This window comes from Salvelinus alpinus, chromosome 4 (assembly GCF_045679555.1).
Source record: "Salvelinus alpinus chromosome 4, SLU_Salpinus.1, whole genome shotgun sequence".
Lineage (NCBI taxonomy): Eukaryota > Metazoa > Chordata > Actinopteri > Salmoniformes > Salmonidae > Salvelinus > Salvelinus alpinus.
The window spans coordinates 25,654,248-25,665,445 of record NC_092089.1 but is presented as its reverse complement, the minus strand read 5'-3'; positions in this window follow the sequence as shown (position 1 = coordinate 25,665,445).

Below are 11,198 nucleotides of genomic sequence, written 5' to 3'. Positions count from 1 at the left end.
GCAACACCTGTCAGGAGGAGAAATGTTCACTAACAGGGATGTAACCAAATTTGTGCTAAAAATTTGAGAAATAAGCTTTTTGTGCATATGGAAAAATTCTGGGATCTTTTATTTCAGCTCATGAAATATGGGTTTATATTTTTGTTCAGTATAGAGTTTTCCCAGTCTTATGTGGTAAATACAACCTTCCCAATAGGTTATAAACACAGCGTTAGAGTGTTCCGCTATAATAAATGTAATGTATAATCCACATTTTGACTCTATGAAAATGTTCAATATAAAATGCATTAGCATTTTGGTAAGTTACCAGAAGCTCTTATCCAGAGCGACTTTACAGTCAGTGCATTCAAGGCAGGTCAGACAACCACACATCAAAGTCATTGCAAGTAAAACTTTTCTCGATAAAGCATCTATCAGCAAAGTCTGTGCTAGTAAGAAAAGACAAGTATTTTATACTATTACATTTTTTAGATGTGGTCCTCTGTGGCTCAGTTGGTAGAGCATGGTGGTTCGATTCCCGGAACCAATCATATATAAAAAATTAATGCATATTGTAAATCCCTTTGGATTAAAGCGTTTGATAAATGGCATATGTTATTCGAAATGTAATTAAAAACGAAGTAATCAACCCAACTTTCAAAACAAAGTAATTGAATGCTAGGCTTGGCAAGCCAGGCTAGCCTGGTCCCAGACCTGTGTGGGCTATTGCCTATTCCATTCTTTCATGCATGACAATGAGTGACAACTGCGAGGAGTGGCATGATGGCACAAAAAGACTGAAACACAGGCTAAAACCAAGATTATTATGTTGATTTCCCTCCAGTGTGGCAAAAGTGTCTATTGAGCTTCACTATCTTCCTTCATAGTTCCCTGTGACGCCCCCGCCCCATTTCAACACTAGCCTAGTTCCCAGTAGGAACCAATGCATATAAATTATAGTTACACAATTTACTAGATGAGGTATGGCATCTCTTCCTTATATCAATACTGCTATTACAAGACAATATTCATTCCATTTTACCCCATGTATCTCTATTTGATGATGTGTTGTACTGTGTTTATGTTGTAGTATCAGTGATGCTCACTAGATGTCAGGCAACACAATGTAGTGGGCTGATGGACTAAACTGCCAGATGGTCTTCTAGATATCAGGCAACAGATAATATTAATTATATTTTACCCCATGAATCTCTATTTGATGATGTGTTGTACGGTGTTTATGTTGTAGTATCAGTAATGCTCACTAGATGTCATGGCAACACAATGTAGTGGGCTGATGGACTAACCTGTCGGAAGGTCATCTAGATATCAGGCAACAGATAATATTAATTATATTTTACCCAGTGAATCTCTATTTGATTATGTTTTGTACGGTGTTTATGTTGTAGTATCAGTGATGCTCACTAGATGTCAGGCAACACAATGTAGTGGGCTGATGGACTAACCTGCCAGAAGGTCATCTAGATGTCAGGCAACACAATGTAGTGGGCTGATGGACTAACCTGCCGGACGGCCATCTAGATGTCAGGCAACACAATGTAGTGGGCTGATGGACTAACCTGCCAGAAGGTCATCTAGATGTCAGGCAACACAATGTAGTGGGCTGATGGACTAACCTGCCGGACGGCCATCTAGATGTCAGGCAACACAATGTAGTGGGCTGATGGACTAACCTGCCAGAAGGTCATCTAGATGTCAGGCAACACAATGTAGTGGGCTGATGGACTAACCTGCCGGACGGCCATCTAGATGTCAGGCAACACAATGTAGTGGGCTGATGGACTAACCTGCCAGAAGGTCATCTTGAGTCAGGCAACACAATGTAGTGGGCTGATGGACTAACCTGCCGGACGGCCATCTAGACGTCAGGCAACACAATGTAGTGGGCTGATGGACTAACCTGCCAGAAGGTCATCTAGACGTCAGGCAACACAATGTAGTGGGCTGATGGACTAAACTGCCGGACGGCCATCTAGACGTCAGGCAACACAATGTAGTGGGTTGATGGACTAAACTGCCGGGCGGCCATCTAGATGTCAGGCAACACAATGTAGTGGGCTGATGGACTAAACTGCCGGACGGCCATCTAGACGTCAGGCAACACAATGTAGTGGGCTGATGGACTAAACTGCCGGGCGGCCATCTAGACGTCAGGCAACACAATGTAGTGGGCTGATGGACTAAACTGCCGGACGGCCATCTAGATGTCAGGCAACACAATGTAGTGGGCTGATGGACTAAACTGCCGGGCGGCCATCTGGGCGGCCATCTAGACGTCAGGCAACACAATGTAGTGGGCTGATGGACTAAACTGCCGGGCGGCCATCTAGACGTCAGGCAACACAATGTAGTGGGCTGATGGACTAAACTGCCGGACGGCCATCTAGACGTCAGGCAACACAATGTAGTGGGCTGATGGACTAAACTGCCGGGCGGCCATCTAGACGTCAGGCAACACAATGTAGTGGGCTGATGGACTAAACTGCCGGGCGGCCATCTAGACGTCAGGCAACACAATGTAGTGGGCTGATGGACTAAACTGCCGGGCGGCCATCTAGACGTCAGGCAACACAATGTAGTGGGCTGATGGACTAAACTGCCGGGCGGCCATCTAGACGTCAGGCAACACAATGTAGTGGGCTGATGGACTAAACTGCCGGACGGCCATCTAGATGTCAGGCAACACAATGTAGTGGGCTGATGGACTAAACTGCCGGGCGGCCATCTGGGCGGCCATCTAGACGTCAGGCAACACAATGTAGTGGGCTGATGGACTAACCTGCCGGACGGCCATCTAGATGTCAGGCAACACAATGTTGTGGGCTGATGGACTAAACTGCCGGACGGACATCTAGATGTCAGGCAACACAATGTAGTGGGCTGATGGACTAAACTGCCGGGCGGCCATCTAGATGTCAGGCAACACAATGTAGTGGGCTGATGGACTAAACTGCCGGGCGGCCATCTAGACGTCAGGCAACACAATGTAGTGGGCTGATGGACTAAACTGCCGGGCGGCCATCTAGACGTCAGGCAACACAATGTAGTGGGCTGATGGACTAAACTGCCGGGCGGCCATCTAGACGTCAGGCAACACAATGTAGTGGGCTGATGGACTAAACTGCCGGGCGGCCACGGTCTGCTGACCTTGAGTTCAACGGCTTGCCTCTAGAGGCCTCTGCTTACTCTTTTTTCCATTGAGACAAACTTGCTGAAAGGTTCTATTAAATCGGAAGAATCAGACAGAAGCTCAGACGGCCGAACATTTGATTAATCTCCCAAAAATCGGTTTGGGGCTACAGCTGTTGGTGAGTTTAGATGTCTCACTTTTCAAAATTCAAAAGGCACTCGCACATCTGAGCTATCTTTGTTGCAGGTGCATGGTAACAGTTGAATAAGATCAGAAAAATGAAGAAACCAGCACACTGCTCTTGATAGTGTCACTGCTCTTTATTAAGCTTTACGTGTCGACCTCAAGGCTTTCGTTAGAGCTTTATAAAGAGCAGTGATACTAGCAAGAGCAGTGTGCAGGTTTCTTATTTTTTCTCACTTTTAACATGCTTTACGTTTTGAACTGTTTCTATACATTTACGGCCTTGTGTTAACATCACTTTAAAATAGCTGACAGCTTGCGACCCCATCTCCCATCTATGACCGTGCCTTAGTCCCGATTCTCCACACTTTTCCGCGGGGGGTGTGTGCAAGTGCACACTTTGAGAAAAGTGTGGAGAATCAGGGACGCACACAGCTTGACCCCTAAAGGGTCAACGACAGGTCATGGGTATGCCTGACGATGTAATGATAGGCCCTTGAATTACATTAGAAAGGGGAATCCCACTGTCTATGGACTGGAGTGGGAGGTACTGTATGTAACATTTAGACAGCCCCGAGTCAAGCCAGTCTTGAAACACGCCAGGCACATGAAGCGAGCTTCTCAAGCAAGGGAGGGGTTTGTGGTTATTTTACGGCGTAGAGCTTTTTCAACACTTTTTTCCCCTGAAGATAATGTATCTGTCCATAAATTGCTCTGTCTTGTATCTCACACAGAGAGATTAGAGTGTCAGAGCCCTGGTTAATGCCACAGTGAATACAGTGCTGCATCCAGATCACTTCTAGAATATACTTTATCACCCCTCCTTTGCAACACATAGCAGCCATTAGGAAATTAATAAGTAGCTGAAGTCATAACTTTGTTAAAAAACCCAAAACACCATCAGAAAAATACAACAGGTACACACACACACACATGCTCACACACACATTTTCCTACTCAATTGATGGCTTGTTTTACTCCTCCCATAGAGACTGTTTCCCAGCACCTGGGTGTCAGTTGTTTATGCCATGACCCCTGCCCCTTTGACCCCCAGGCCATTTCCATCAGTGTGACTCCTTCCAGATGTCTGTTACAGTGGCTGCGGTGGTTTTCATGGACTGTCTGGTTTAGAGGGTGCTGAACACACTGCTCATGGTTTACTGACGGAACAAACAGCTTTGTCAACAGAAAATCCCACTGATGACAGGATTCAGTGTGAACTGTGCACTTTCCTTTGGGAGCATAGGGGATACCTGCGAGTGCAATATTTTCCAACGGATATGGTCCATGGAACAGCAAGGTTTGATTAAATGGTTAATTGTGCAAAGCATTTTTTGTTTCTGTTGCCGTGGTAATGTTTCCTTGCCTGAGACATGAGTACAGATGTTAGCCGTCAGTGCAAGCCGCTAGCCTTTAGCTTGACATGTTAATACTGTCTCCTTCTGAGCACATTGCACTGCTGAGCCGTGTTTGATTCCTGGTCTGTTACAGGATGAACTTGAAGAGCACTGGGTCTAGTATGGGACAGACATTGCATTGCAATTCCAAAGACACAAACTCCTATGTAATCCCAGAGAATATTTGTATTTGTGTACTGTGGACTCTGAGCCCAAGATGAACATTGAACACAGTGCATGTTTGAGCACCGTTTGTGTGCACACTTGCTCCAGACGGCAGATTTAGAAACCTACAAATCCTTGCGTGGATTTGAGTGTTTTACCCCAAATCTTGGTCTCAGAGTCCACAGGCCAATAAGATCACATAGAAAGTGTTACATAGTCAAAGGCATGTGTCTTTGGAATTGGAGTTAATGGGAAAATAAATACTCACGTAACTGTGCATCAACATAGACATGCATCTGAGGGGAGGCGTTCTCAGGGCTCAGAGGCCGGACCAGATGTGTCAACATGTCCCACGTCAACTGGTCTAGTAGGGAGTGAAGGTAACAGAATCCAGCCGTGTTTCAAGCAAGGGCAGAGGCTAAGGGGGAATGAGCCTGTCTACACTGAGTGTACAAAACACATCTCTTTGAACGGGGTATGGCAGTAGGTGTTAGGCGCACCGGTTTGAGTGTGTCAAGAACTGCAACGCTGCTGGGTTTTTCATGCTCAACAGTTTCCCGTGTGTATCAATAATGGTCCACCACCCAAGGGACAAACAGCCAAATTGACACAACTGTGGGAAGCATTGGAGTCAACATGTTCCTAATGTTTTGTACACTCAGTGTATATTGTCAAGAGCCCCCTAATCATAGACCTGTCCACAGGAGCTGCTGAAGACGGCAAATGACCCTAGCGCTATCACCCAATACCAGTGGAGGCTGAGGGGAGGACGGCTCATAATAATGGCTGGAATGGAGTGTAAGGGAGTGAATGAATGAAAACCATGTGTTTGATACCTTTCCATTCACTCCATTCCGGACATTATTATGAGCCGTCCTCCCCTCTGCAGCCTCCACTGTGACTGACATAACAAAGCTGTGGGATGTGGTAGTTGATGCTGTGTACTTTAGTGTGACGTGTGTTCATTTATCAACGTGGAGACAGTAATAATATACCTTCTGGGTTGATCATCTTTCCCCTTCATTATACTGTTTGTCTTGTCATTTTCATTTGAGCAACATTCTGGACAGTGTTTGATACGGTACATGTGAGTAAGTAGGAGTGTATGTAAACCACTTACATGCTAGGATATTGGAACTCAAATGGTGTCCATAGCAACATACTGTATGTTCTTTGACCTCAGTAATGCTTCCCCTGTTCCCATTAGGCTGCATTGTCATTATTAATTTGCTAGATGCTGAACAGAGATGGTGAAGAGAGAGAGAGAGATGAAAAGCAAAGGCCCTGGGACAGAAAGATTTCCAGGACAGTGGAACAAGTCTTCCTCCAGTAAATCATACTAATAGATGTCTCATTGGGGGACTGGTGTGAATGTTTCTGCTGTGGGTTATCTCTCTTTGATTCAAGCATTTAGGGCACTCCTTGTCCAGGGATGTGTGTGTTTAGTAGGGTAGGGATTTAGGGGGTTGGATATTAGCTGTAATGTGGGAGTATGTTGACTCGCAGGTGTTTGAAACGGGAAAGTCCATAATTCTCAAAAAAGTGCAAATCCAAGTAGTAAAAATGCTGTAGATTTTACTTATCCTTTATTTTAGCAGGGAGTCCCATTGAGACCAAAGTCTATTTTTCAAATGTATAAAATGTACAACATTCAAACATACAACGTCATAAAAACATACAATACAATGAGTAATTTAAGAAGCAATCATAATAAAAAGATTGAAAGATGAATACGAATACGAATAGTAAGAACACTAGTCCGTCATAAGGCAGTTTGAGATAGAGCAGTTTAGTACTTCCTGTTATATTTCAGATTCTATACTGGACTAAGACTAAGAGATGTCCTGTATGGATATACAAATAATCATGAATGCACTATTGTCCCTCTGCCAAGTCAGAAAGCACTACAGAAATGCTGTTTCATAGGGTAGTCAATGAACAAGCTCAAGTTGGGAAAATTCCATCATATGACAGATTCTAAATGATTTAGGCTACTAAATCAGCTCCCCCCCCCCTCTCTCTTAAATTGAATGCAGACAATCCATCAGTTTGTCAATAAGGTCTTTCATATTGCATGGCATGACCGATTCCTCACAGTAGCCGCAGGCCTAGCTAACACTGTGTTGGCATAGATTCATCTGCCTTCAATGACTCATATTCCCCAACAACTAGCCCCGTAATGGCAGTACTGGCCCTCTTTGTAGAGAGTGACTTCAAAGACTTGTTGAGACAGAGCCCAGTTTGAATAACAACACCATGTTGCCTGTTTGGCTGAGGCTTGTCTAATAGAGATTCAATGATAAAGCAGAGAGAACTCTACGGTCACTGATGGGTCTGCTAACCACCAAAGACTGAATCTGGTCAAGCGGTTATGGCCCTTATCACAAAAAGCCTACCAATAATGAGGTGACACAGAACATGGCATGGAATGCGATGGGAGGGGCAGGAGGGGCACTTAAGTAGTAACATATTCCAGAGCCTTTCCACATGTTTAACAAAAGGAAAGTAGTTTAGTCTTTAAATGTACCCACTTGTCTTCTGTGTATCAGTATCTGTCAATTATTTTTGAGAAAGAAAGAGGAGAGACGATGTGTCCTTAACTTACCTGTGATGTAATTTACCCAATGATCGCTTGGCTGGCTAGAGTGATGAATATCCCTTTATGCCATCGCTCACTGTTCACGCTTCAACGATCTCATGACAGATGTTCATCACAATAGTAAGGTTGTCTTGGAGATAAGAATAGAAAGAGAATGTGAGAAAGAGAAAAAGAAAGAGGGAGCAGAGTTCAAAAATCAACCAGCTGTTAAATGTTACTTTGACTTGATGAGCAGTTTTCCACTCAGCAAGTGAAAGACAGATGTCTGGTCATACTGTATTTCTCTCTGTTATGAAAATATCTTTATTGTCTCCAACCAAATCCACGAAATACCAACTCTCAACACTATTTGAATGAGATCATACAAAATTTGCCTCAGCCTGTAAGAATACATTTTGAACAGGTTGACATATATTGTCATGAGTCTTACCCTGGAGGCAGAACTGAGCAATTTCCCGCTAAATGGGCCAGCTGCAAAATTGTCTATATTGTAAAAAATTCTGGAAACCAAAATGAGCTTTTATCTCTTAATTTAAGATTAGGGTTAGTCATTAGTCATAAGTGTGGTCAAGGTTAGGGTTAGGTTTTGAATCAGATTTTATGACTTTGTGGCTGTGCCAGCTAGTGACCACTCTGCAGAGTTGCCTCCAGGGCAAGATTCATGACAATAAATGCCGACCTACACATTTTGAGGGTGGAATGAATGTTGCGAATAATAAGAACCATAAACCAGGGCTTCAAACGGATACATTTTGTACTGTTTTCTCTTTGTTATCAATGTGCCTTGTGTTAAAAACACAACAAGAACATGCAGAAAAATACAGACAAGTTGAGACTGTAACTCTGGTGTCATCACTTCTTACTGGAAATGGTTGGCACCAGTTTTGCAACCCAGCCTTGACATCCCCGGCTCACCGAATTCTCCTCAACTACTCTTTATACCTTCCACGATGGCTGCAGTGTCAACGCTACTGGCCAGTCTGCCAGTTTTTATCCATGATGCTCCTATACTGCCCAGTGATGGAAGCGGAGAGAAGGGTGGCTGAGGTCCCAGGGAATCTTCTTGGCCTTCCTGCGACACGTGGTGTTGTAGGTGTCCTGGAGGGCAGGCAGTGAGCACCCAGTGGTGCGTTGGGCTGAGCGTACCACCCTCTGTAGAGCTTTGCGGTCAGCGGTGAGGGAGTTGCCGTACCAGGCTGTGATGCAGCCCGGCAGTATGATGTCTATGGTGCTCCTGTAGAACACTGTGAAGGCCCTCGGGGACAGGACTCATTTCTTCAGCCTCCTGAGGTTGAAGAGTGGCTGTTGTGGATTCTTCACCACAATGTCTGTGTGGTGAAAACATCAGGACTGGCAGCGTCTTGGGTGAGGCAGCTTTCTCATGGTCATTTTCCATAAGCAGAGATGACGTCTCGGTGGCTTATTGTTTTAGTTGTCAGTGGGGATTTCCTTTAGGATGGAATTTCAGCATGGCTCGTAGAGTTGTAGCATGGCCAGCCCAGGTGTCATAGAGCTGCAGGTGATGCTGGTGGTTTACGCCTGCTGTTTAGCTGTTAGCAGCACTTAGGCTGGCACAGTGAGGATTCAGGTTACCAGCCTCTCATGTCATACCACGCCACTCTGCATGGTCTTTCTCCCATGAAGAAGGTCCCCACTGTTTGGTTTGTACTGCTGTCAGCCGGTGGTCTTATCTGTTCATGGTCTAACTGCATTAGAAGGATTTTGTCTCCCTGGGGCCTTTACCAGTTATAAAAATATAGATTGGTACAAAAAAATATTTTATTCATCATCCTGTGCTGCAGAGGGCAGAGAGAGGAATTAAGATACTATTTCATATCAAGTGATAAACCATACCAACACCTGCCTGTAGAGAGATAAACTATACCACCACCTCCATGTAGAGAGATAAACCATACCACCACCTGCCTGTAGAGAGATAAACCATACCACCACCTCCCTGTAGAGAGATAAACCATACCACCACCTCCCTGTAGAGAGATAAACCATACCACCACCTCCATGTAGAGAGATAAACCATACCACCACCTCCATGTAGAGAGATAAACCATACCACCACCTGCCTGTAGAGAGATAAACTATACCACCACCTCCAGGTAGAGATAAACCATACCACCACCTCCCCGTAGAGAGATAAACCATACCACCACCTCCATGTAGAGAGATAAACCACCTCCCCGTAGAGAGATAAACCATACCACCACCTCCATGTAGAGAGATAAACCACCTCCACGTAGAGAGATAAACTATACCACCACCTCCATGTAGAGAGATAAACCATACCACCACCTGCCTGTAGAGAGATAAACCATACCATCACCTCCCTGTAGAGAGATAAACCATACCACCACCTCCCTGTAGAGAGATAAACCATACCACCACCTCCCTGTAGAGAGATAAACCATACCACCACCTCCATGTAGAGAGATAAACCATACCACCACCTCCCTGTAGAGAGATAAACCATACCACCACCTCCATGTAGAGAGATAAACCATACCACCACCTCCATGTAGAGATATAAACCATACCACCACCTCCCTGTAGAGATAAACCATACCACCACCTCCATGTAGAGAAATAAACCATACCTCCACCTGCCTGTAGAGAAATAAACCATACCACCACCTCCCTGTAGAGAGATAAACCATACCACCACCTCCACGTAGAGAGATAAACCATACCACCACCTCCCCGTAGAGAGATAAACCATACCACCACCTCCATGTAGAGAGATAAACCATACCACCACCTCCCTGTAGAGAGATAAACCATACCACCACCTCCCTGTAGAGAGATAAACCATACCACCACCTCCATGTAGAGAGATAAACCATACCACCACCTGCATGTAGAGAGATAAACCATTCCACCACCTCCATATAGAGAGATAAACCATACCACCACCTCCCTGTAGAGATAAACCATACCACCACCTCCCCGTAGAGAGATAAACCATACCACCACCTCCCTGTAGAGAGATAAACCATACCACCACCTCCCTGTAGAGAGATAAACCATACCACCTCCCTGTAGAGAGATATACCATACTGTCCCCTCCCTGTGGAGAGTTAGTTCTTGATAGAGAGATAAGTTTGCCAGGATTTCTTCCCTGCTGAGCGACCAACTGCAGATGGGGACAGTGAAGACAGGAAGAGAAGAGGGGGGCCATGTAAGATACATGTCTGCTTCGTGTTAGAGCAGAGGACTTACTGGGCCAGGCAGGAAGGACTTCCAGCCTGTCTGTACTGTAAAACACCAGGAAACATTTCAGGGCCCTACAGGACTTGGTATATGACATTATGAACAGTAATTGCAGGTTGGTGTGTCAGTGACTGCATATCTTATTACGACCTATGATTGACAGAAGGGAATTAGGGCCCTTTAAAAAAAAAAAAAAGATATTCAAGGAGGATGAAGTTTTGTTTTACTCCTCCAAGACATCTCTTTTGTCCCGGGCAATACTGGTAGGCAATAGATATATGAACATGTCCAGGCAGGCTTTAGTGTACTGCAGGTAGCAATTAGTGTACACATTTGAAGCCTTGTCCTGTTTTCCCTTGGGTACACATGAACACCTCATTGAATAATACCAGCATATTGAATCTGTGAAGCTGATAAATACAGGTACATGGTCACGTTGGCCACCCATGATTTACAGTCTATGGTTATGATTGACAGGCGGCATAATGAGTAGCAGGTTTCC